We start from the raw sequence: 23048 nt of genomic DNA, 5'->3' as shown, positions 1-23048 counted from the left end.
GACCAACAGGAGACAGAAACCAGCAGCCCGTGAGGCCAACAGGAGATAGAAACCAGCAGCCTATGAGGTCAATGGGAGGCAGAATTGTTTTCAGGAAAATCACACATGATGGATACAATTGCGCTGGCCCTGGGTAAGTGCACATATAAGCGGGGTTTATTAGAAGGTGTCACACCAGGACAAGCCATTTGCCTTAATCATAAATGTACAGAAACGTAAAACTTTTACTCAGAGTACAGGACTCCCTCTCTGATGTATGACAAGCTCTGATACTGAGCAGGGTGGCCACGTTTCGCTGGGTCTAATTCTGGACAGGCGAGGCATGGGCTAGCTATGGGAAAAAGAAAACATTTTATTTTAAAAAGCAGTGCCCTGAATTTCCTCGGATTCCCTGCCGCTGTAACATTAACGTAACTGTGATGGAAACCTGCTTTAGGTGCCAAGTAGAGTTTCCGTGTCAGCTGTGGCTCAGTGGGTAGCGCTCTCGCCTCCGAGTCAGAAGGTCATGGGTTCACAGTCCCACTCCAGGGACTCGAGCGCATAATCCAGGCTGACGCTCCAGTGCAGTGCTGAGGGAGTGCTGCACTGTCGGAGGTGCCGTCTTTCAGACGAGGCCCCGTCTGCCCTCTCAGGTGGACATAAAAGATCCCAAGGCACTATTCCGAAGAAGAGCAGGGGAGTTCTTGCCGGTGTCCCGGCTGATATTTATCCCTCAACCAACACCTGAAAACAGACGAACTGGTCATTATCACATTGTTGTTTGTGGGATCTTGCTGCGCGCAAATTGGCTGCTGCGTTTCCTACATTACAACAGTGACTCCACTTCAAAAGTACTTCATTGGCTGTCAAGCAATTTGGGACATCCTGAGATTGTCCAAGGTGCGATAGGAATGAAAATTCATTCTTTCCACCACAACTTTGGCAAAGTTCTGATAGTGCAGCTAGCAGGAGATCAGAGGAAATTCAGGGCCAGTCCTGTGGTGTCTGTCTTTCATCTTAAACAACTCTACTGCCAAAAATCAGACTGCCCAGTCCAAAACCTGTTGACCTTAATACTGAATCAATTATTCTCTTCGCTAATGCGGTATTTCGTACGAGACACCCTCTTATAACCAGCTCTTTGTAGGGCTCCTTAAAATGCAGGATTACACAGAGGATAACAAATGCACAAGTGAATTCTAAAATAATCCGGCAAAGCAGATTCAGATGACGTTTTAAATTCTACGGCCAAATTTGAGTGGTTTTAAAATCGTCTGAAACCATGAGATTGAATTTTTGCTGTTAATTCTCTAAAAGGTGTCCGTTTTCATTCATAATATGTAGAAGGCAATGAATTTCTTTGTAAAAATGTATTTTATTGCTATGGTAACTTTGATGAGCGGGTGTTCTTTGAAGATGAAAGTGCTGTTGTGTGACGTAGCTTAAAAGGTGTCATTGATCTTATGATGCAAGGCTTAGATTCATTCTAGATTGTGGGAAGCGTTTCCCCACCTCTCCCATGCGTGAGCTGTCAAATGTAGTGGAGGAGAAGGATTGAGAGCTTTTAGTGTGGGACACAAGACTGGAAACAACAACAACTTGTATTTATATAGCACTTTTAATGTAGTTAAATGTCTCAAGGCTCTTCGCAGGAGCGTTATCAATCTTTATTTGACACCAAGCCACAGAAGGAGATATCAGGACAGCTTGGTCATGAGGTAGGTATTAAGGAGCATTTTAAAGGAGGATAGAAAGGCGGAGAGGTTTAGGGGGTGAATTCTAGAGCTTAAGGCCTAGGCAGCAGAAGGCACGGCTGCCAATGGTGGAGCGATTAAAATCGGGGATGTGCAAGAGGCCAGAATTGGAGGAGTGCAGATATCTCGGGGGGGTTGAGGGGCTGGAGGAGGTTACAGAGGTAGGGAGGGGTGAGGCCATGGAGGGATTTGAAAACAAGGAGGATAATTTTTAAAATGAGGTGTTGCTGGACTGGGGGCCAATGTAGGTCAGCGAGCACAGGGGTGATGGGTGAACGGGACTTGGTGTGAGTTCGGACATGGGGCAGTGAGCACAGGGGGTGATGGATGAACAGGACTTGGTGCGAGTTAGGGCACGGGGCAGTGAGCACGGGGTGATGGGTGAACGGGACTTGGTGCGAGTTAGGACACGGGGCAGTGAGCACAGGGGTGATGGGTGAACGGGACTGGGTGTGAGTTAGGGCACGGGGCAGTGAGCACAGGGGGTGATGGGTGAACGGGACTGGGTGTGAGTTAGGACACGGGGCAGTGAGCACAGGGGGTGATGGGTGAATGGGACTGGGTGCGAGTTAGGGCACGGGGCAGTGAGCACAGGGGTGATGGGTGAACGGGACTTGGTGTGAGTTTGGACACGGGGCAGCGAGCACAGGGGTGATGGGTGAACGGGACTTGGTGTGAGTTCGGACACGGGGCAGCGAGCACAGGGGTGATGGGTGAACGGGACTTGGTGTGAGTTCGGACACGGGTCAGCGAGCACAGGGATGATGGGTGAACGGGACTTGGTGTGAGTTCGGACACGGGCAGCCGAGTTTTGGACGAGCTCAAGTTTATGGAGGGTGGAAGATGGAGAGTGTTGGAATGGTCAAGTCTAAAGGTAACAAAGCCATGGATGAGAGTTTCAGCAGCGGATGAGCTGAGGCAGGGGTGGAGTTGGGCAATGTTACGGCAGTGGAAATGGGCGATCTTAGTGATGGCGCGAATATGTGGTCGGTAGTTCATCTCAGTGTCAAATACGACATGAAGGTTGTGAACGGTCTGGTTCAGCCTCAGACAGATGCCAGGGAGAGGGATGGAGTCGGTGGTCAGGGAACGGAGTTTGTGGCAGGGACCAAAGACAATGGCTTCGGTCTTCTCAATACTTAGTTGGAGGAAATTTCTGCTCATCCGATACTGGATGTCGGTCAATTGGTCGGACAAATCAGAGACAGTGGAGGGGTCGAGAGAGGTGGTGGTGAGGGAGAGCTGGGCCTCGTCATCTTACATGTGGAACCTGACGTTATGTTTTTGGATGATGTCGCCAAGGGGCAGAACGTAGCTGAGAAATAGGAGGGGGCCAAGAATAGGTCCTTGGGGGACTCCAGAGGTAACGGTGTGGGAGGGGGAAGAGAAGCCATTGCAGAGAAGTAATTCTCTGACTACGGCTGGATAGGTAAGAATGGAAGCAGGCGAGGGCAGTCCCATCCAGCTGGATGATGGAGGAGAGGCGCTGGAGGAGGATGGTGTGGTCAACTGTATCGAAGGCTGCAGACAGGTCGAGAAGGATGAGGAGGGATAGTTTACTACGGTCATAGTCACACAGGATGTCATTTGCAATTTGAATATTTCAGAACTGTGGTGGGGTGGAAACCTGATGGGAGGGAATCAAACGTGGAACTACGGGAAATATGGGGACAGATTTGGGAGGCGACAACATATTCAAGGACTTTGGAGGGGAAAGGGAGGTTGGAGATGGGGCGGTAGTTTGCAAGAACAGAGGGGGTCAAGGGTGGTTTTTTTGAAGAGCGGGGTGATGACGGTAGATTTGAAGGGGAGGGGGACAGTACCGGAGGCGAGGGAACCGTTAACAGTATCAGCTAACATGGGGGCGAGGAAGGAAAGTTGGGTGGTCAGTAGTTTGGTGGGAATAGGGTCGAGGGAGCAGGAGGTGGGTCTCATGGACAAGATGGGCTTGGAGAGAGCACGATGGGAGATAGGAGAGAATCTGGAGGAAGATGCGAGATGAGGGCTAGGGCAGGGGGGAACCTTAGGGGAAGTTTGGCCCAGTGGGCTAGGTGAAGGTAGGGAAGTGGCAGAGGCAGCTGATCGGATGGTCTCAGTCTTAGAGACAAAGAAGTCCATGAGCTCCTCGCACTTGTTATTAGAGGTGCAGGTGGAGGAGGCAGGGGAGTGGGGTTTAAGAAGATGGTCTGTAGTGAAGAGAAGAGAAACCGGGGAGTTATCTTTGCATTTAAGGATGATCCTGGAATAGTGAGCAGTTTTGGCAGAGGCTAGCAGGAGCCGATGGTGCTTTATGTGGTCCAACCAAATCTGGCGATAAGTGTTAAGACAGTTGTCCGCCATAGACTTTCAAGTCTGTGTTCCTTGGACTTAAGGGAGCTGAGATGAGGGGCATACCAGGGGGAATGACCAGGGTGAGAGAGAATGGTTTTAATGGGGATAAAGGAATCAAAGGTGGTGGTTAGGGTATGGTTGAGCAGATCGGTAGCTGCAGAAATGTCCTGGTGAATGGAGGGCCAGATGCTGGACAGTTGGGAATTTGAAAGTGCAGTTGTAAGAGAGATGGAAGAGAGTTTTTTCCAGGGGTGGACACCCGTGGGGTTGCGGGTGGAAGGGGGATGTGGGTGGAGAGCGATACGAGGAAGTGGTCAGAGATGACCTTATCTGTGATTGACACGACGGGAGTAGCGAGGCCACGAGAGATGGCAAGGTCGGGGGGAGGGGAGGTGGCCGTGAATATGGGTTGGGGAGTTTACATGGAGGGAGAGATTAAGGGGGGATAGGAGGCTTCTGAACTCAGAGAAGAGAGAGCATGATGAATTGAGATGGAGGTTGAAATTACCAAGGATGAGGAGTCGTTTGGTGCAGAGGCTGAGGGAGGAGAACAGTGAAGATATTGCAGTAATAACATTTTTATGGTACTTGGATGGGCGGTAGAGAACGAGAATTTTAAATGAGAGGTGAGAGGTGTGGAATAAGGTGCGATGCTCAAAGGAGGAGGAACTGCCGGAGGCGTAGGGGGACAGACCAAGGTGTGGTTTGGTGATGAGAGCCACACTGCCACCACGGCGGTCTGAGTGGGGCAAGTGGTGGACGGTATAGCCAGGTGGGGAGGCTTCATTTAAGGGTAAGGTGTCATCACCCCTCAGCCAGGTTTCCGTCAGGGCCATGATGTCGATGCAATCATCCACGATAAGCTCATGGATGGCAAGGGCCTTGTTCACAAGTGAACGGACATTCTGGAGGGAGATATGAGGAGGGGCGACGATAGCCGATCTGATGACTGCATGAGACAACAAATAAGTTGGCAAGATTAGTCCCCAGCCAACGGGAAGGTCGGAGAGAGAGGAGGATGGGGCAATTCGGGTTGCTGGTTGTAAGTAGGTAGACCTAAGCACCTGGTGGGGCTCAGTATCACAAACCATAGCAAAATCCACCGTCTTATGAAGGAATGAAATAACCAGGTCCTTAGTATCCAACGATAGCAAAATACTGCAGATGTTGGAAATCTGAAATAACAACAGAAAATGCTGGAAAAACTCAGCAGGTCAGGCAACATCCGTGGAGAGAAATTTGAGTTGACGTTTCGGGTCGAACCCTTCTTCAAAACGGGTTCGACCCGAAACGTCAACTCAAATTTCTCTCCACGGATGTTGCCTGACCTGCTGAGTTTTTCCAGCATTTTCTGTTGTTATTCCTTAGTATCCAACTCCGTGTTGTTTAGTTCACTCCTGCTGAAATACTTCTTCGACATGTAAACTATGAAAGGTTTTCCAATCTGTCCACTTCTGACTATAATTCCAAATTAAACTGACCTGGGGGAGCTCGGTAATGTATTAATAGAATCATAGAATGGTTGCAGCATAGGAGGCCATTCGGTGTTTGTGCTCCACACGAGTCTCCTCCCACCTCCCCCTTAAATTATTAGGCAAAGAAAGTTCACATGGACACAGTAATGAGTCTAATATTGTACAGCGCCATTCAACCCATTCATGGGCTGACTTGCATTTAACCCTTGCAGATCCAATACTGGTAGCAGAAGTACATTTTTGGATCATTTTATTAATATAATAATGAAATGTTTGAAATTACTCACTGAGCCAAAACAAACTCTTCCGCTCGTTGGAGAAATTCAACCCTAGAAAGCAAACCAAATCTGCCATTAGTATCTGCAAGAAGGGAACGCCAATAAATCCCCAGGACCTGATGGCCGACATCCTAAGGTTTTGAAAGAGTTGGCTATCGGGATAATGGATGCATTGGTTGTCATTTTCCAAAATTCCATAGATTCTAGAATGGTTCCCGCGGATTGGAAGGTAGCAAATGTAACCCCACTATTTAAGAAAGGAGGGAGAGAGAAAACGGTAACTACAGACCAGTTAGCCTGACATCAGTAGTAGGGAAAATACTAGAATCTATTATTAAGGACATGGTAACAGGGCACTTAGAAAATAATAATAGGATTGGGGAGAGTCAACACGGATTTATGAAAGGGAAATCGTGTTTGACAAATCTGTTAGAGTTTTTTGAGGTTGTAACTGGTAGATTAGATAAGGGGGAACCAGTGGATGTGGTGTATTTGAATTTTCAGAAGGCATTCAATAAGGTGCCACACAAGAGGTTATTAAACAAAATTAGGGCTCATGGGATTGGAGGTAATATACTAGCATGGATTGAGGATTGGTTAACAGACAGAAAACAGAGAGTAGGAATAAACGGGTCATTTTCGGGTTGGCAGGCTGTAACTAGTGGGGTACCACAAGGATCAGTGCTTGGGCCTCAGCTATTCACAATCCACGTCAATGATTTGGATGAGGGGACCAAATGTAATATATTCAAGTTTTCTGATGATACAAAACTGGATGGGAATGTATGTTGTGAGGAGGATGCAAGGAGGTTTCAAGGGGATATAGACAGGCTAAGTGAGTGGGCAAGCACATGGCAAATGGAATATAATGTGGAGAAATGTGAAGTTATCCACTTTGGTAGGAAAAATAGAAATGCAGCGTATTTTGTAAATGGTGAGCAATTGGGAAATGTTGGTGTTCAGAGGGACCTGGGTGTCCTTGTACACGAATCACTGAAAGTTAACATGCAGGTACAGCAAGCAATTAGGAAAGCAAATGGTATGTTGGCCTTTATTACAAGAGGATTTGAGTATAAGACAAAAGACATCTTACTGCAATTATACAGGGCCCTGGTGAGACCACACCTGGAGTATTGTGTACAGTTTTGGTCTCCTTACCTAAGGAAGGATATACTTGCCATAGAGGGAGTGCAACAAAGGTTCACCAGACTGGTTCCTGGGATGGGGGGATTGTCCTATGAGGAGAGATTGAGTAGACTAGGCCTATATTCTCTGGAGTTTAGAAGAATGAGAGGTGATTTCATTGAAACATACAAAATTCTTACAGGGCTTGACAGGGTGGATACAGGGAGGATGTTTCCCCTGGCTGGGGAGTCTAGAACCAGGGGTCACAGTCTCAGGATAAACGGTAGGCCATTCAGGACTGAGATGAGGAGAAATTTCTTCACTCAGAGGGTGGTGAATCTTTGGAATTCTCTACCCCAGAGGGCTGTGGAGGCTCAGTCGTTGAGTATATTCAAGACAGAGATCGATAGATTTTGAATATTAAGGGAATCAAGGGATATGGGGATAGTTCACGAAAGTGGAGATGAGGAAGAAGATCAGCCAAGATCTTATTGAGTGGTGGAGCAGGCTCGAGGGGCCGAATGGCCGACTCCATCCTGACTTGGAAATATATCGGCCGTTCCTTCATCGCCGCTGGGTCAAAATCCTGGAACTCCCTCCCTAACCGGACTGCAGCGGTTCAAGAAGGCGGCTCACCACCACCTTCTCGAGGGCAACTAGGGATGGGCAATAAAAGCTGGCCTTGCCAGCGACGCCCACATCCCAGGAATGAATTAAAAAAAAGAACCCACAACTTTCTGACTCAGGCGAGAGTGCTTCCCACTGAGCCGTGACTGACACCTAATGAATATCTGACATTGACGTGTATAGTCGTGGGCAGGGGCCGTCCACAGCCCAGTCCGATCCTGACATCCCCACACACACTGTTAGCGGTGGCGGGGGGGGCATCAATGGATACCTATCAGGAGCAGGAGTCGTGGCCACTCATCTCCCTCTGTCACCCAGGGACTCTGAGGCCAACTGTGATGGACCAATGGTAGCCCTGGCTGAGCTCACCTGGTGGGGGGGGGGGGGTTTGAATCTGGAACCTTCTAATCCGCGGGGAAATTGTAAGAAGATCTGGAGTGCCTTGACACATGTGAAAGATTTGAAACCCTAATAAAGAGACATTTCCAGGGGTCATTCATTATTAAAAGCTTTTCACTGTTAGCGACAGCACGCTGTAAATAATTAATGTTCCACACACAGGTTCTGCTGCACAGACCGGCGCCGCAGTAAATTTGAAACAGTCCTTCAACGTAATGAATGTAGTCGTCTTTTACTCTTCAAAACGCCACCCCACGGGCAGGTGGGATATTCCAGAACTGTTTATTACGATCAATGAGCTGTCATTTAAGTTCTAGACACACAGATTCAATTCTGACAACTAATGTGCTGGGTCGGTGGAAAGCTGTGGAAAATTTCAGCAGATTACCCAGTCGGTTTGTGGACTGGCTGTGGTGAACCGTCAGAACCTGCCTCTCATCAAGAACAGCTTGCTGATAAACACCCCTTGACACTAAAGCACCAGCTATCCCGAATCGGATGTCGTGAGATTTTACGGATCGCCGACTTGAAAATTGAACACAAAACAAAATGATAATTACTTTCTGCGCATCATCGCTGGAATGACATATTTTCATCCCGCGTTCTGAAGGATCACGTTACTGTGCACCATCCTCCCATGGCATCATTAGCTTGTTTCCATTGCTAATCCCACCGCTCGGCTCTCTCCCCAGAGTTCTCTCTCTTCCGCTGTTTGAAATATTTATTCAATTTTCCCCCACAAGGTGCAATGGCCGCTGCTTCAATCAATCCCTGTGGCAAAGCATTCCATGCTCCAACGACTCTGTGTCAAAACATTTCTCCAAACCTCTCTCCTCATTCTCTTAATGACAATTTTAAATTGACAATCCCTCCTCACTGACTCCCTGACCAGAGGAAATGGTCAGGGGAAATTTGGTGCTGTGGATTTACGCCCAGGAGCGTACAGACTGCACAAACTCTTTCGGCCTTGTGTCCAGAGAGGAGAGAATTTCAAACCCATCAGGAAGGGCTAGACTCAAGCTCAGATTCTAAAGGTCAAAGGACAGCATTCAAGGTGACTGTATTACCCAGCTCCAAAAATATATTACATTTCCCTAGCGCCTTTCACAACTTTAGGACATCCCAAAGCACCTTACAGCCAATGAAGCACTTGTTTTGGAGTGTAGTCACTGTTGTAATGTGGGAAATGCAGCAGCCATTTTGCGCACAGCAAGCTCCCACAAACAGCAATATTGATAATGACCAGATAATCTGTTTTAATGATGTTGGTTGAGGGATAAATATTGGTCAGGACACCGGGGAGAACTCCCCTGCTCTTCTTCGAAATAGTGGCCATGTGATCTTTCACATCCACCTGAGAGAGCAGACGGGGCCTCGGTTTAACGTCTCATCCGAAAGCCGGCACCTCCGACGGTGCAGCACCTCCCTCAGTACTGCACTGGAGTGTCAGCCTGGATTATGTGCTCAAGTCTCTGGAGCGGGACTTGAGCCCAGTTAAACCGAGGCCCCGTCTGCCCTCTCGGGTGGACGTATAGGATCCCACGGCACTATTTTGAAGAAGAGCGGTGGAATTATCTCCGGTGTCCTGGCCAATATTTATCCCTCAATCAACACCTGAAAACAGATGATCTGATTATTATCAGATTGCTGTTTGTGGGATCTTGTTGTGCACAATGGCTGCTGTGTTTATCTACAAAACTACAATGACGACACTTCAAAAGCAATTCACTGGCTGCAAAGTGCCTTGGGCCGTCCTGAGGATGTGAAAGGTGCCGTAAAAATGCAAGTTCTTCTTTCTTTATCTGACCATTGCAATTGGCTTCAGTGTCTCAGGTTAGGGAGGGATATAGAGTACAAAAGCAAGGGAGTTATGATGAACCCACTGGTTAGGCCTCAACTGGTGTATTGTGTCCAATTCTGGGCACCGCACTTTAGGAAGGATGTCAAGACCTTGGAGAGGGTGCAGGGGAGATTTAACAGAATGGTACCAGGGATGAAGGACTTCAGTTATGTGGAGAAACTGGGGTTGTTCTCCTGAGAGCAGAGAAGGTTAAGGGGAGATTTAATAGAGGTTTTCAAAATCATGAAGGGTTTTGACAGAGTAAATAAAGAGAAACAGTTTTCAGTGACAGAAGGGTCGGTAACCAGAGGACACAGATTTAAGGGAATTGGCAAAAGAACCAGAGGGGAGATGAGGGAAGAAAATTTAAACAGCGAGTTGTTGTGATCTGGAATGCGCTGCCTGAAAGGGCGGTGGAAGCAGATTCAACAATAACTTTCAAAAGGGATTTGGATAAATAGCTGAAAAGGAAACACTTGCAGGACTGTGAGGAGTGAGAGTCAAACCTGTCCAGGTCAGACATAGTGTGCTCTAGATGTCAAGTAAAGCGCCATCTGTTCCGCACCAATAACGTGCCTGAAAAAAATTTGCAGGGCTGTGGGGAAAGAGCAAGGGGGGAGTGGGACGAATTGCAGAGCTCGTTCAAAGAGCCGGCACAGGCACGATGATCCGAACATGCTGTGAGATTCTGTCACTGTAAAATGGGCCCACTGTTGGCAAGTGCGTCCACATGGACATTGGCCGATAACTAGACCAGGTGCAGCCATGATGCCTGATCCCTCCATTCGAATAGCTTATGGATACTAAGAGGGCGATTTTCCCAGCCCCGAGGAGGCGGGTTTGGAGGTGGGAGAGGCGGGAAAATCGCAAAAACTGAGTGCGGGTTTGGAACCTGCCTCCAACCCGTCTCCGCGCAATTTTGCCGGAGGCGGTTTTGCAGGGTGGGAAATGGTCCCGCCTCCAGCAGGCCAGAGAGGTTGTTAAGAGCCTTAAATGGTAGTTAAGGGTCTCTCTAATCTTATTTTGAGAGGCCCTCGTTATTTTTCCACATTTTCAGCGTGTTCCACGACCCTCCTAAACCACGCCAGCTAAACCTGGCGGGTTGAAACACAGAAACATAGAAGATAGGAGCGGGAGGAGGCCATTCGGCCCCTCGAGCCTGCTCCACCATTCAATGAGATCATGGCTGATCATCCAAGTTCAGTACCCGGTCCCTGCTTTCTCCCCATACCCCTTGATCCCTTTAGCCTTCAGAAATATATCCAACTCCTTCTTGAATATATTTAATGAATTGGCCTCAACTGCCTTCTGTGGTAGAGAATTCCACAGGTTCACCACTCTCTGGGTGAAGAAATTCCTCCTCATTTCTGTCCTAAAGGCTTACCCCTTATCCTTAGACTGTGACCCCTGGTTCTGGACTCCCCCGCCATCGGGAACATCCTCTCTGCATCTAGTCTGTCCAGTCCTGCCAGAATTTTATAAGTTTCAATGAGATCCCCTCTCATTCTTCTAAACTCCAGCGAGTACAAGCCCAATCGTTCCAATCTCTCCTCATACGTCATTCCTGCCATCCCAGGTATGAGCCTGGTGAATCTTCGCTGAACTCCTTCCATGGCAAGAATATCCTTCCTCAGATAAGGCGACCAAAACTGCACACAATACTCAAGATGTGGTCTCACCAAGGCCCTGTACAACTGCAACAAGACATCCTTGTTCCTGTACTCAAACCGTCTCGCTATGAAGGCCAACATACCATTTGTCTTCTTAACCGCCTGCTGCACCTGCATGCTTACCTTCAGCGACTGGTGCACAAGGACACCCAGGTCTCGTTGCACTTCCCCTTCTCCCAATCTATTGCCATTCAGATAATAATCTGCCTTACTGTTTTTGTCACCAAAGTGTATAACCTCACAATTATCCACGTTATATTGCATCTGCCATGCTTCTGCCCAATCACCCAACCTGTCCAAATCATCCTGTAGTTTCTTGGCATCCTCCTCACAGCACACATGACCACCCAGCTTTGTGTCGTCTGCAAATTTGGAGATATTACATCTAGTTCCCTCGTCTAGATCATTAATATATATTGTGAATAGCTGGGGTCCAAGGATCGATCCCTGCGGTACACCACTGCCTGCCACTCAGAAAAAGACCCGTTTATTCCAACTCTTTTGCTTTCTATCTGCCAACCAGTTCTCTATCCAAGTCAATACCTTGCCCCCAATCCCATGTGCCTTAACTTTACATGCTAATCTCTTATGTGGGACCTTATCGAAAGCCTTCTGAAAGTCCAAATACACCACATCCACTGGTTCTCCCTTATCTATTTTACTAGTTACATCCTCAAAAAATTCCAGTAGATTAGTCAAGCACGATTTACCTTTTGCAAATCCATGTTGACTTTGTCTGATCCTGTCACTGTTTTCCAAGTGCTCTGCTATTACATCTTTTATAATAGACAGTAGCATTTTCCCCACTACCGATGTCAGGCTTACTGGTCTATAATTCCCCGTTTTCTCTCTACCACCTTTTTTGAATAGTCGGGTAACATTAGCTACCCTCCAATCCATGGGTACTGTTCCAGATTCCATCGAATGTTGGAAGATGATCAGCAATGCATCTACTATTTTTCGGGCCACTTCCTTAAGTACCCTAGGATGTAGATTATCAGGCCCTGGGGGTTTATCGGCCTTCAATCCCATCAATTTCCCTAACACCATTTCCCTACAAATACTGATTTCTTTCAGTTCCTCCCTTTCATCAGACCCTATGTTCCCGACATCTCTGGGAGGTTATTTGTGTTCTCCTTTGTGAAGACAGAACCAAAATATGTATTTAATTGGTCTGCCATTTCTTTGTTCCCCATTATAAATTCCCCTGATTCTGACTGCAAGGGACCTACGCTTGACTTCACCAATCTTTTTCTCTTCACATATCTATAGAAGCTTTTACAGTCAGTTTTTATGTTCCCTGCAAGCTTACTCTCATATTCTATTTTCCCTTTCTTAATTAATCCCTTTGTCCTCCTTTGTTGAATCCTAAACTGCTCCCAATCCTCTGGATTACTGCTTTTTCTGGCCAATTTATATGTCCTCTCCTTGGATCTTATGCTATCCCTAATTTCCCTCGTTAGCCATGGTTGAGTCATCTTTTTTGTTTTATTTTTATGCCAAACTGGGATGAACAAATTCTGTAGTTCATCCATGCGGTCTTTGAATGTTTGCCATTGCCTATCCACTGTTAACCCTTTGAGTAACATTCCCCAATCAAACCTACCCAACTCGCGCCTCAGACCATCGTAGTTTCCTTTATTTAAATTCAGGACCCTAGTCTCTGAGTCAACGACTTCATTCTCCATCTTAATGAAGAATTATATCATACTAGCTGAAGTGCCCGGCGGTGCCGAGGCTTTTTCGAGGGCATGTTGTTGTTGGAAGAGAGAGAGAGAGAGAGTGACTGCGGGGGGGGGGAGAAGAGAGAGAGAGAGCGCGACTGGGGGGGAAGAGAGAGAGCGACTGGGGGGTAGAGAGAGAGCAACTGGGGGGAAGAGAGAGAGCGACTGGGGGGAAGAGAGCGGGTGGGGGGAAGAGAGCGGGGGGGGAAGGGAGGGCGGGGGGGAAAGGGGCGGGGGGGAAGGGAGGGGGGAAGGGAAGGGGGAAGGGAGGGGGGGAAGGGGCGGGGGGGAGAAGGGGGGGCGGCGGGAAGGGAAAGGGGGGGCGGGGCGCGGGGGGAAGGGGGGCGGAAGGGGGGGGGCGGGGGGTGGCCCAGGCCGAGAGCCCCGCTCTCCGAGCCCCGCCCCCCCCGGCCGAGAGCCCCGCTCCCCCCGGCCGAGAGCCCCGCTCTCCGAGCCCCGCCCCCCCCCGGCCGAGCCCGATTGCGGCTCTGAGAGACGGCCGGCGGCCGAGCCCCGCACCCCCCCCCCGGCCGAGCCCGATTGCGGCTCTGAGAGACGGCCGGCGGCCGAGCCATGCGCCCCCCCCACCGGCCGAGGCCGATTGCGGCTCTGAGAGACGGCCGGCGGCCGAGCCCCACCCCCCCCCCCGCCGAGCCCGATTGCGGCTCTGAGAGACGGCCGGCGGCCGAGCCACGCCCCCCCCCCCGCCGAGCGCGGAACAGAGACGCCGCGTCTCACCTGCTCCTGCTGCGCGCGCACCCTGACCCTCGTGGCTGACGCCGTTGCCCTGGGTAACGTGACACGGTGGGGGGGGTGGTGAGGAGCTTAGCAGCAGCCCAGTTACCTAGCTCGGGCCTCGCTGGGCAAGAAAGGCCCAGGCTTTCAGGCCTAAGAAAAAAACGGGCAAAGGTAGGAAAAAGAATGTTCAGGTTAGATAAAATATTTACAAATGAGTGATTTATTTTAAAAGAATTTAATAAATTGAATTTTATTTTGCTGGAAATGTATATTTGAAAAGAAAGACGCAGAAAGCAGGAAAAAGAATGGAAGCAAAATGGCGGCTACTCACCTCGGTTCAGAACGATAAGGCCCGCCCACACACGCACCAATTGGTCGACCGTCAGGTCACCAAAGCGTAGGATTGGTCAATCGTCCCGTCACTCGACCGTAGGAGGGCCCAGCCGCACGCGGCAGCAAGCCGCCGTACGATTGGTCGACCTCGAGGTCACTCTGTCGCTAACGAGCGGATAATGAGATGCTAATGAGCGGAATGTTGAAGGTTTTTCGGATACCGCGGGCGCGATTTTAGCCCGGCTGAAACGTAAATACGCTTAAAACCGTCTCGGAAGCGTAAGCTTTCTTTGGAGGTAACGCGCGCGTAGGTACGCCCTGTAACTTTCGAGCGCATAGCCCGCCAGACGCACAGGCGATGACAGACAGATAGACAGATAGACAGATAGACAGGATGACAGACAGAATGACAGATGTACCGATTTATATATATAGATTATGATCGCTCTGACCCAAGGGGCCTCGTACAAGAAGATTGCTAATTAATTCTTTCTCGTTACATAATACCCAGTCTAAGATGGCCTGATTTCTGGTTGGTTCCTTGACATATTGGTCCAGGAAACCATCCCGTAAACACTCCAGGAATTCCTCCTCCACAGTATTGTTACTAATTTGGTTAGCCCAATCTTTATGTAGATTAAAGTCACCCATGATGACTGCTGTGCCCTTATTGCACGCTTCTCTAATTTCCCTTTTAATGCCATCCCCAACCTCCACATTACTGTTTGGAGGTCTATATACCACTCCCACTAACGTTTTCTGCCCCTTGGTATTTCTCAGTTCTACCCGTACAGATTCCACATCATCAGAGCTAATATCCTTACAATTGTGTTAATCCCTTCTTGCTTGTATTGCGGGAGTGGGGAGTAAGCATTCCATTGTACTAGTTACATATGGCAATAAAATGATCTTGAATCTTGAATAATGCTACCCCACCTCCCTTTCCTTTTTGCCTATCTTTCCTGAATATTGAATACCCCTGGATGTTGAGTTCCCAGCCTTCGCCACCCTGCAGCCATGTTTCCGTAATCCCAATCAAATCATATTCGTTTACCTCTATTTGCGCAGCTAATTCATCCACCTTATTACAAATGCTCCTCGCATTAAGACACAAAGCCTTCAGGCTTGTTTTTTTAATGCTCTTAGACCTATTAGAATTATTATTTACTGTCGCCATGTTTGATTTAAACCGTTGATTTCTCTGACTGCCACTTTTGTTTTTCTCCTTCCTATCTTTTGCTTCTATCCTTGTTTCCCTTTCCTCTGTCTCCCTGCTCAGGTTCCCAACCTCCTGCCATTTTAGTTTAAACCCTCCTCCAGAGCACTAGCAAACACTCCCCCTAGGACATCAGTCCCGGCCCTGCCCAGGTGCAAACCTTCCAGTTTGAACTGGTCCCACCTCCCCCAGAATCAGTTCCAATGTCCCAGGAATTTGAATCCCTCCCCCTTGACAAGTGAGTGGTCTCCTTACAGCTGCAGGTCCAACATTAAATCGTTTATTTCATCAGGGATTAGTTGCAGGTGGCAGATCTTTGCTTTAAAAGGTCTTTGAGCACTTTTCGAAGGCCTTCCGAAGTTGGAGGTGCTGCAGCTTGACTCCATCAACTGTGGGACCTCCTTGGAAGACCCTCTCCCTGCTTGCAATGAGCTCTTCCCCAATGGAGGCATCTGCAAGCAGCATAGGAACCATTCATTTTCTTTCACCATGGACCTCAGATGAGGATGAGGAGCATCCACGGCAGCAGCAGAACCAGGCAGCTCAGCAGCAACATCAGCAGGAGTCCCAAACTCCTGCTCAGCCACCTGATGCTGCACAGGGCAGAAGGCGCCAGCGCATCGAGGCACCTCGCTGCAGGAGATACCCCCGACAGAGGGTTTACAGACAAAGGATGAGCTACCTCAACATGAGTGAGCAGCAGTGCCAAAGGAGGCCGAGACTTTCGTGAGAGGTTGTCCGAGAGATCTGCGGCCTGCTGCAGCAAGACCTGGTGCCCAGAAGAGTGGGTGGACACCCCTTACTAGTGGCTGTCAAAGTCACCACCGCACTCAACTTCTTTGCCTCAGGCTCCTTCCAGGGATCATCAGCAGACATCAGCAACATCTTCCAGTTGGCCGCCCACAGTTGCATCACGCAGGTTACCAATACCCTTTTTGCTGAGGCCCACAATTACATCCAGTTCACAAGAGATCAAGCAAGTGTAACGGCCCGTTCGGTTGGCTTTGCAAATCTGGCAGGCTTGCCAATGGTGCAGGGCATCATAGACTGCACACATGTGGCCCTTAGGACGCCCCATCACAACCCTTCACAGCTATCTTTGTCAACTGAAAGGGCTTCTCAACGTTCAGCTGGTGTGTAACCACAAGAAGGAGTTCTTGCATGTTTGCGCCAAGTTCTGTGGAAGTTGCCATGACTCTTTTATCCTGCAGCACTCTAGCATTCCTCCACTTTTCAATCCACCAAACCAACTTAACGGATGGCTCCTTGGTGACATAGAAACATAGAAGATAGGAGTAGGAGTAGGCCATTCGGCCCCTCGAGCCTGTTCCGCCATTTAATGAGATCATGGCTGATCATCCAAATTCAGTACCCTGTCCCTACTTTCTCCCCATATCCCTTGATCCCTTTAGACGTAAGAAATATATCTAACTCCTTCTTGAATATTCTAACTCATTCTTGAATATAACAAAAGCTACCCCCTGAAGAAGTGGCTAATGACGCCGATCAGGAGGCCAGCTAACGAGGCTGAAGAGCGCTACAACGCCAGCCACACTTCAACCAGCTCCATCAGAGAGCAAACCACTGGATTGTTGAAGATGTGCTTCCGTTGCCATGACCGATCAGGTGGAGCCCTGCAGTATACACCATACAGGGTCTTCAGAATGGTCGTGGTCTGCTGTACACTGCACAACATCGCACAGTGTCGTGGCTTGCAGCTTCCTGATGAGCAAGTGACTCAGTTCCTAGCCTCCTCCGATGAGGATGAGGAGGAGGAGCAGGAGGAGGAGGAGCTCAGAGCACCGGTGTATCGACCAGCGGCAGCGGCAGCATGCGAGCACATGGCTGCCCATGATGCAAGGGATGCATTTATCATGGCCAGATTTGCATAGGTTGCCCATGTTGGCACATGTCCTTGGCTCCATCTTAAGACATGATAGACAATGGAAATGACTCTCTGGCCTCCTTTCACTCTGGCCACCAACCTGACAACGCAAGCATGGCGGTGCCCGCATTGTGGAGCTGCCTACGGCAAAAGAACATATGCCATCACGCCAACATTTTGCCAACAAATCATTTTTATGCTTTCCAACAGGGATGGCATTTCATCAATACACAGAAACAGTCTCCCAATCTGCACACAGACCTGGAGGTTATATCCCTTGCCAGCTGGACCCACACAGCCTTGGTTTCTTTGGCAGGCCTCTTCCTCCGAGATGAGTGGAAGAGCACCTCCCTGCTAGCTGTCACCCCCTCAAACAACATTTGCAGTGCCTCATCCGAGAGCCTCGGGTAGGCCCTTGCCTTGGAATAGGACATAGTGGTTTCTCAGAATATGTTGCAGGTGGTGCAGCATAGGCAGAAATCCAGTGGAATGAGCCAAGGCAGCAAGAAGCCCTTAAATCAGGCTGGAAAAGTGATGTCAGCAGAGGCGAGTTTCAGTCCCAAAACACGAATTAACCAAGGGCAACCCACACCTCGGAAATCAACTGGCCAATTAGGGGAAAATCGCAATCTTTTCCCCCTATCAGCGGAGGTGGGTTTTGAACCCACCTGATGTGCCTTCAATAACCACAAAACTAGAAGTTATTAACTTAAACAAGTTGGCTTTTAATCACTAAGATCAGAGCTAACTTCTCAACACACCGACTGGCTCACAGGAGTGAGTCATACAGATCCTGGGATCTTTATGTAAGAGAAGTCAGGGGTGGAGCCAAGAGCCAAGACCTGGAACCTTCCAGGTTAGTCAGGAAAGAGGAAGTGAAACTATACACCGTGTGGGGGAGGGTAATATACATGAGTGCAAAACGAATACAGGCAAGAACGAATACAGGCAAGACAAACAGATTTCATTACACCACCCAAACCGAAACCCGCCTCCAGTGGGAAAATCGCCCCCATAATCTCAGCTCGTACAGAGAATGTGAGCACTTGGGGTAAGGTACCCAGTAAGAGCGTCGGGGAAAGTAGGGGAGATAACGGGAAGGAAGAACAACCAAAAAGGTGGTTTATGGAGCATCACAGCAAGAGGGGACGTAGAAGCTGTTACACGTTGTGAGGCCACAACAATATTTATCTAGCGCCTCTAACGTAGTAAAACATCCCACGGCGCTTCGCCGGAGCATATTCAGATTAAATTTGACACCGAGCCACATCAGGAGATATTAGGACAGGGAGTCAAAAGCTTGGTCAAAGTGGGAGGTTTTATGGAGCGTCTTAAAGGAGGAGAGAGTGGAAGAGAGGCGGAGAGGATTTGGGAGGGAATTCCAGAGCTTAGGGCCCAGGCAGCTGAAGGCACGGCCACCAATGGTGGAGCGAAGGAAATCCGGGTGCACAAGAAGCCAGAATTGGAGGAGCGCAGAGATCTCGGAGGGTTGTAGGGCTGGAGGAGATTACAGAGATAGGGAGGGGCGAGGCAGTGGAGGGATTTGAACACAAGGATGAGGTTATCGAGGGTAGGCGGGAATGTGGAGTAATCAGATCAGCCATGATCTTATTGAACGGCAGAGCAGGCTCGAGGGGCCGAGTGGCCGACTCCTGCTCCTAATTCGTGTGCTCGGATGGATGTTCGTATAAATTTCACCTTTGTTTAGAGGGAGATGCATCTGGATAATAGGAAGCAGGCTTAACAATAAAATAATCAACACAAAATGATACAACTGTGATTGAGCAAAGTGCAATCCTTAACGTCACCATGATCTCATCAACATCAACATGGAGCATAGGAACAGGAGGAGGCCATTCAGCCCCTCCAGCCTGTTCTGCCATTCAATTAGATCATGGCTGATCTGTACCTTAACTCCATTTACCTGCCTTGGTTCTGTAACCCTAATTCCCTCACCTAACAAAAATCTATCAATCTCAATTTTGACATTTTCAATTGACCTCCAGCCTCAACAGCTGTTTGGGGGAGAGAGTTCCAGATTTCCACCACCCTTTGTGTGAAGAAGTGCTTCCTGACATCACCCCTGAACGGCCTGGCTCTCATTTTAAGGTGATGCCCCCTTGTTCTGGACTCCCCCCACCAGGAGAAGTAGTTCCTCTCTAGCTACCCTACAACCTCCTTTAATCATCTTAAACACCTCAGTTAGATCACCCCTTAATCTTCTATACGCAAGGGAACACAAGCCTGGTCTTTTAGCCCCGGTATCAGTGGTCCTGTACGGACAGCTGTGTTTGGAATGAAACTTCATATCATCAAACCTGCTAACACTGACATGATTAATAAAAGCATATGGCATTTTAATATAATAGCGCCAGTGATTCAATAATTTCATGGATTGCTCTGTGGGTGGACGGTATTGGATTTCAGGGTTGCAGTTACGAGGCTGGGCTGAACGCAGCAGGGATTTTCATTCCACACTGATCCAATTAGCTGTGCTGTATTGTGCTTTTTGAAATGAAATTAAAAATATAAATAAGAGAATCCTGGAATCAAGTGTGAAGTTTGGTAATCTGCTGGCTGTGTGAGGTTTACGCAGTGTGAAGCTTGTGCTGGTCAAAGTGAGAGATGTTCGTGTTAACATGTGGTGACACACTCGCTCTAATCAGATAGGTCATGGGGGTTGAAAGGCCACTCCAGGACCTGAGGACATAATCTAGGTTGGCACTTCAGTGAAGCGCTGAGAGAGCGCTGCACTGTTTGAAGGAAGCAATAGATGTCATCTGCTCGTTCAGCTGGACGTGGAAGATCTCATAGTCCTATGTGAAGCAGAGCAGATGAGTTCCAGTGGTGTCCATTTATCCCTCAATCAACACCACTAAAACAGATGAAGTGGTCATTTACCTCAGTCGCTGTTTGTGGGACCTTGCTGTGTGAAAGTTGGCTGCCGTGTAACACAGTGATTACACTGCATTCAATTCATTCGAATTCTCCATTGAAGCCCATCCCTAACTCTCCCATTAAAGCCTATCCCTCTGGACTCTAACTCTCCTCCCCCTCATATTCTAACTCTCCCATCGAAGCCCATTCTTCAAGCACCATAACATCTAGCTGTATTTTAACTGTCCCTGATGTTTAATCTCTCACTCTCCTGCCTTACTTTGAAGTAATGTTCTGGGCTGCCCTTATCTGTACCATTTATTATTTTATACACTCAAAGTGCGGCCCCCCATCTCAGCTACCTTCTGGACTGTTCACCATCTCTAGCCTTATGCCTCTGTGGCTGAGTGGGTAGCGCACTCACCTCTGAGTCATGAAAGTTATCGGGTCAAATCCCACTCCATGGACGAACATGGAGTCTCATTCCTTCAGAAGTTAACTGATGTTGGAGATATTAAAATTAAATTAAAATATCTGGGCTGACAAACTCAGTGCAGTACTGAGGGAGTGCTGCACTGTCAACGGTGCCATTACTTGGATGAGGCATTAAACCGAGGCCTCATCTGCCCTCTCAGGTGGATGCAAAAGATCGCACAGGCAGTATATCGAAGGGGAAAAAGACAGACTTGCATTTCTATCGCGCCTTTCATGACCACCGGGTGTCTCAAAGTGCTTTATAGCCAATGAAGTACTTTTTTTGAAGTGTAGTCACTGTTGTAGGTGGTGTTAGGAAAATTGATGGGACTGAAGGCCGATAAATCCCCAGGGCCTGATAATCTACATCCTTGGGTACTTAAGGAGGTGGCCCTAGAAATAGTAGATGCATTGCTGGTCATCTTCCAGAACTCGATAGACTCTGGAACGGTACCCATGGATTGGTGGGTAGCTAATGTTACCCCACTATTCAAAAAAGGTGGTATAGAAAAAGTGGGGAATTATAGACTGGTAAGCCTGACATTGGTAGCGGGGAAAATGCTAGAATCTATTATAAAAGATGTAATAGCAGAGCACTTGGTAAGCAGTGACAGGATCGGACAAAGTCAACATGGATTTACAAAAGGTAAATCATGCTTGACTAATCTACTGGAATTTTTTGAGGATGTAACTGGTAAAATAGATAAGGGAGAACCAGTGGATGTGGTGTATTTGGACTTTCAGAAGGCTTTCGATAAGGTCCCACATAAGAGATTAGCGTGCAAAATTAAGGCACATGGGATTGGGGGCAAGGTATTGACTTGGATAGAGAACTGGTTGGTGGACAGAAGGCAGAGAGTTGGAATAAACGGATCGTTTTCCGAGTGGCAGGCAGTGACTAGTGGGGTACCGCAAGGATCGGTCCTAGGACCCCAGCTGTTCACAATATATATTAATGATCTGGACGAGGGAATTGGATGTAATATCTCCAAATTTGCAGACGACACAAAGCTGGGTGGGAGGGTAAGCTGTGAGGAGGATGTCGAGAAACTCCAATACGATTTGGACAGGTTGGGTGGTTGGGCAGAAACATTGCAAATGCACTATAATGTGGATAAATGTGAGGTTATCCACTTTGGTGGCAAAAACAGGAAGGCAGATTATTATCTGAATGGCAATAGATTGGGAGAAGGGGAAGTGCAAAGAGACCTGGGTGTTCTTGTGCACCAGTCGCTGAAGGTAAGCATGCAAGTGCAGCAGGCGGTTAAGAAGGCAAATGGTATGTTGGCCTTCGTAGCAAGAGGGTTCGAGTACAGGAACAAGGATGTCTTGCTACAGTTGTACAGGGCCTTGGTGAGACCGCACCTTGAGTATTGTGTGCAGTTTTGGTCGCCTTACCTGAGAAAGGATATTCTTGCCATGGAAGGAGTGCAGCGAAGATTCACCAGGCTGATACCTGGGATGGCAGGAATGACGTATGAGGAGAGATTGTGTCGATTGGGCTTATACTCACTGGAGTTTAGAAGATTGAGAGGGGATCTCATCGAAACCTATAAAATTCTGTCAGGCCTGGACAGACTAGATGCAGGAAGGATGTTTCTGATGGCCGGGGAGTCCTGAACCAGGGGTCATAGTCTAAGGATAAGGGGTAAGCCATTTAGGACTGAAATGAGGAGGAATTTCTTCACCCAGAGAGTGGTGAACCTGTGGAATTCTCTGCCACAGAGGGCGGTGGAGGCCAATTCATTAGATATATTCAAAAAGGAGTTGGATATATTTCTTAAGGCTAAAGGGAACAAGGGATATGGGGAGAAGGCAGGGACAGGGTACTGAATTTGGATGATCAGCCATGATCTCATTGAATGGCGGAGCAGGCTCGAAGGGCCGAATGGCCTACTCCTGCTCCTATCTTCTATGTTTCTATGTATGAGGGAAACGCGGCAGCCAAGTTGCGCACAGCAAACTCCCACAAACAGCAATGTGATAATGACCAGATAATCTGTTTTAGTGATGTTGGTTGAGGGATAAATATTGGCCGGGACATCGGGGAGAACTCCCCTGCTCTTCTTCAAAATAGTGGCCGTGGGATCTTTTACGTCCACCTGAGAGAGCAGACGGGGCCTCGGTTTAACATCTCATCCGAAAGACGGCACCTCCGACAGTGCAGCACTCCCTCAGCACTGGAGTATCAGCCTAGCCTTATGAGCTCAGGTCCCTGGAGTGGGACTCGACCCCACAACCTTCTGACTCAGAGGCTAGAGAGAGTGCTACCCACAGAGCCACAGCTGACACTAAATCCTGCCTGCTGTCCTGGCCAATATTT

At 48.5% G+C, this 23048-nt stretch overlaps 1 protein-coding gene across 1 annotated transcript in view; it reads right to left on the bottom strand.

Moving 5' to 3' along the window:
* The window catches only part of LOC147096888 (synaptosomal-associated protein 25-like), a 381047-nt gene that overhangs the window by 261186 nt on the left and 96813 nt on the right, over nt 1–23048 (bottom strand). The window contains exon 2 of the mRNA XM_085973583.1: nt 5827–5868. The gene's annotated coding sequence lies outside the window, so the exon portion shown is untranslated. The remainder of the gene's footprint in view (nt 1–5826; nt 5869–23048) is intronic.

Source organism: Somniosus microcephalus, chromosome 34 (assembly GCF_052327205.1).
Source record: "Somniosus microcephalus isolate GS21.2 chromosome 34, FLI_Smic_1.0, whole genome shotgun sequence".
NCBI lineage: Eukaryota > Metazoa > Chordata > Chondrichthyes > Squaliformes > Somniosidae > Somniosus > Somniosus microcephalus.
Note: the sequence above shows the minus strand (reverse complement) of the source record. Positions and strands in the feature narration are given on the sequence as shown.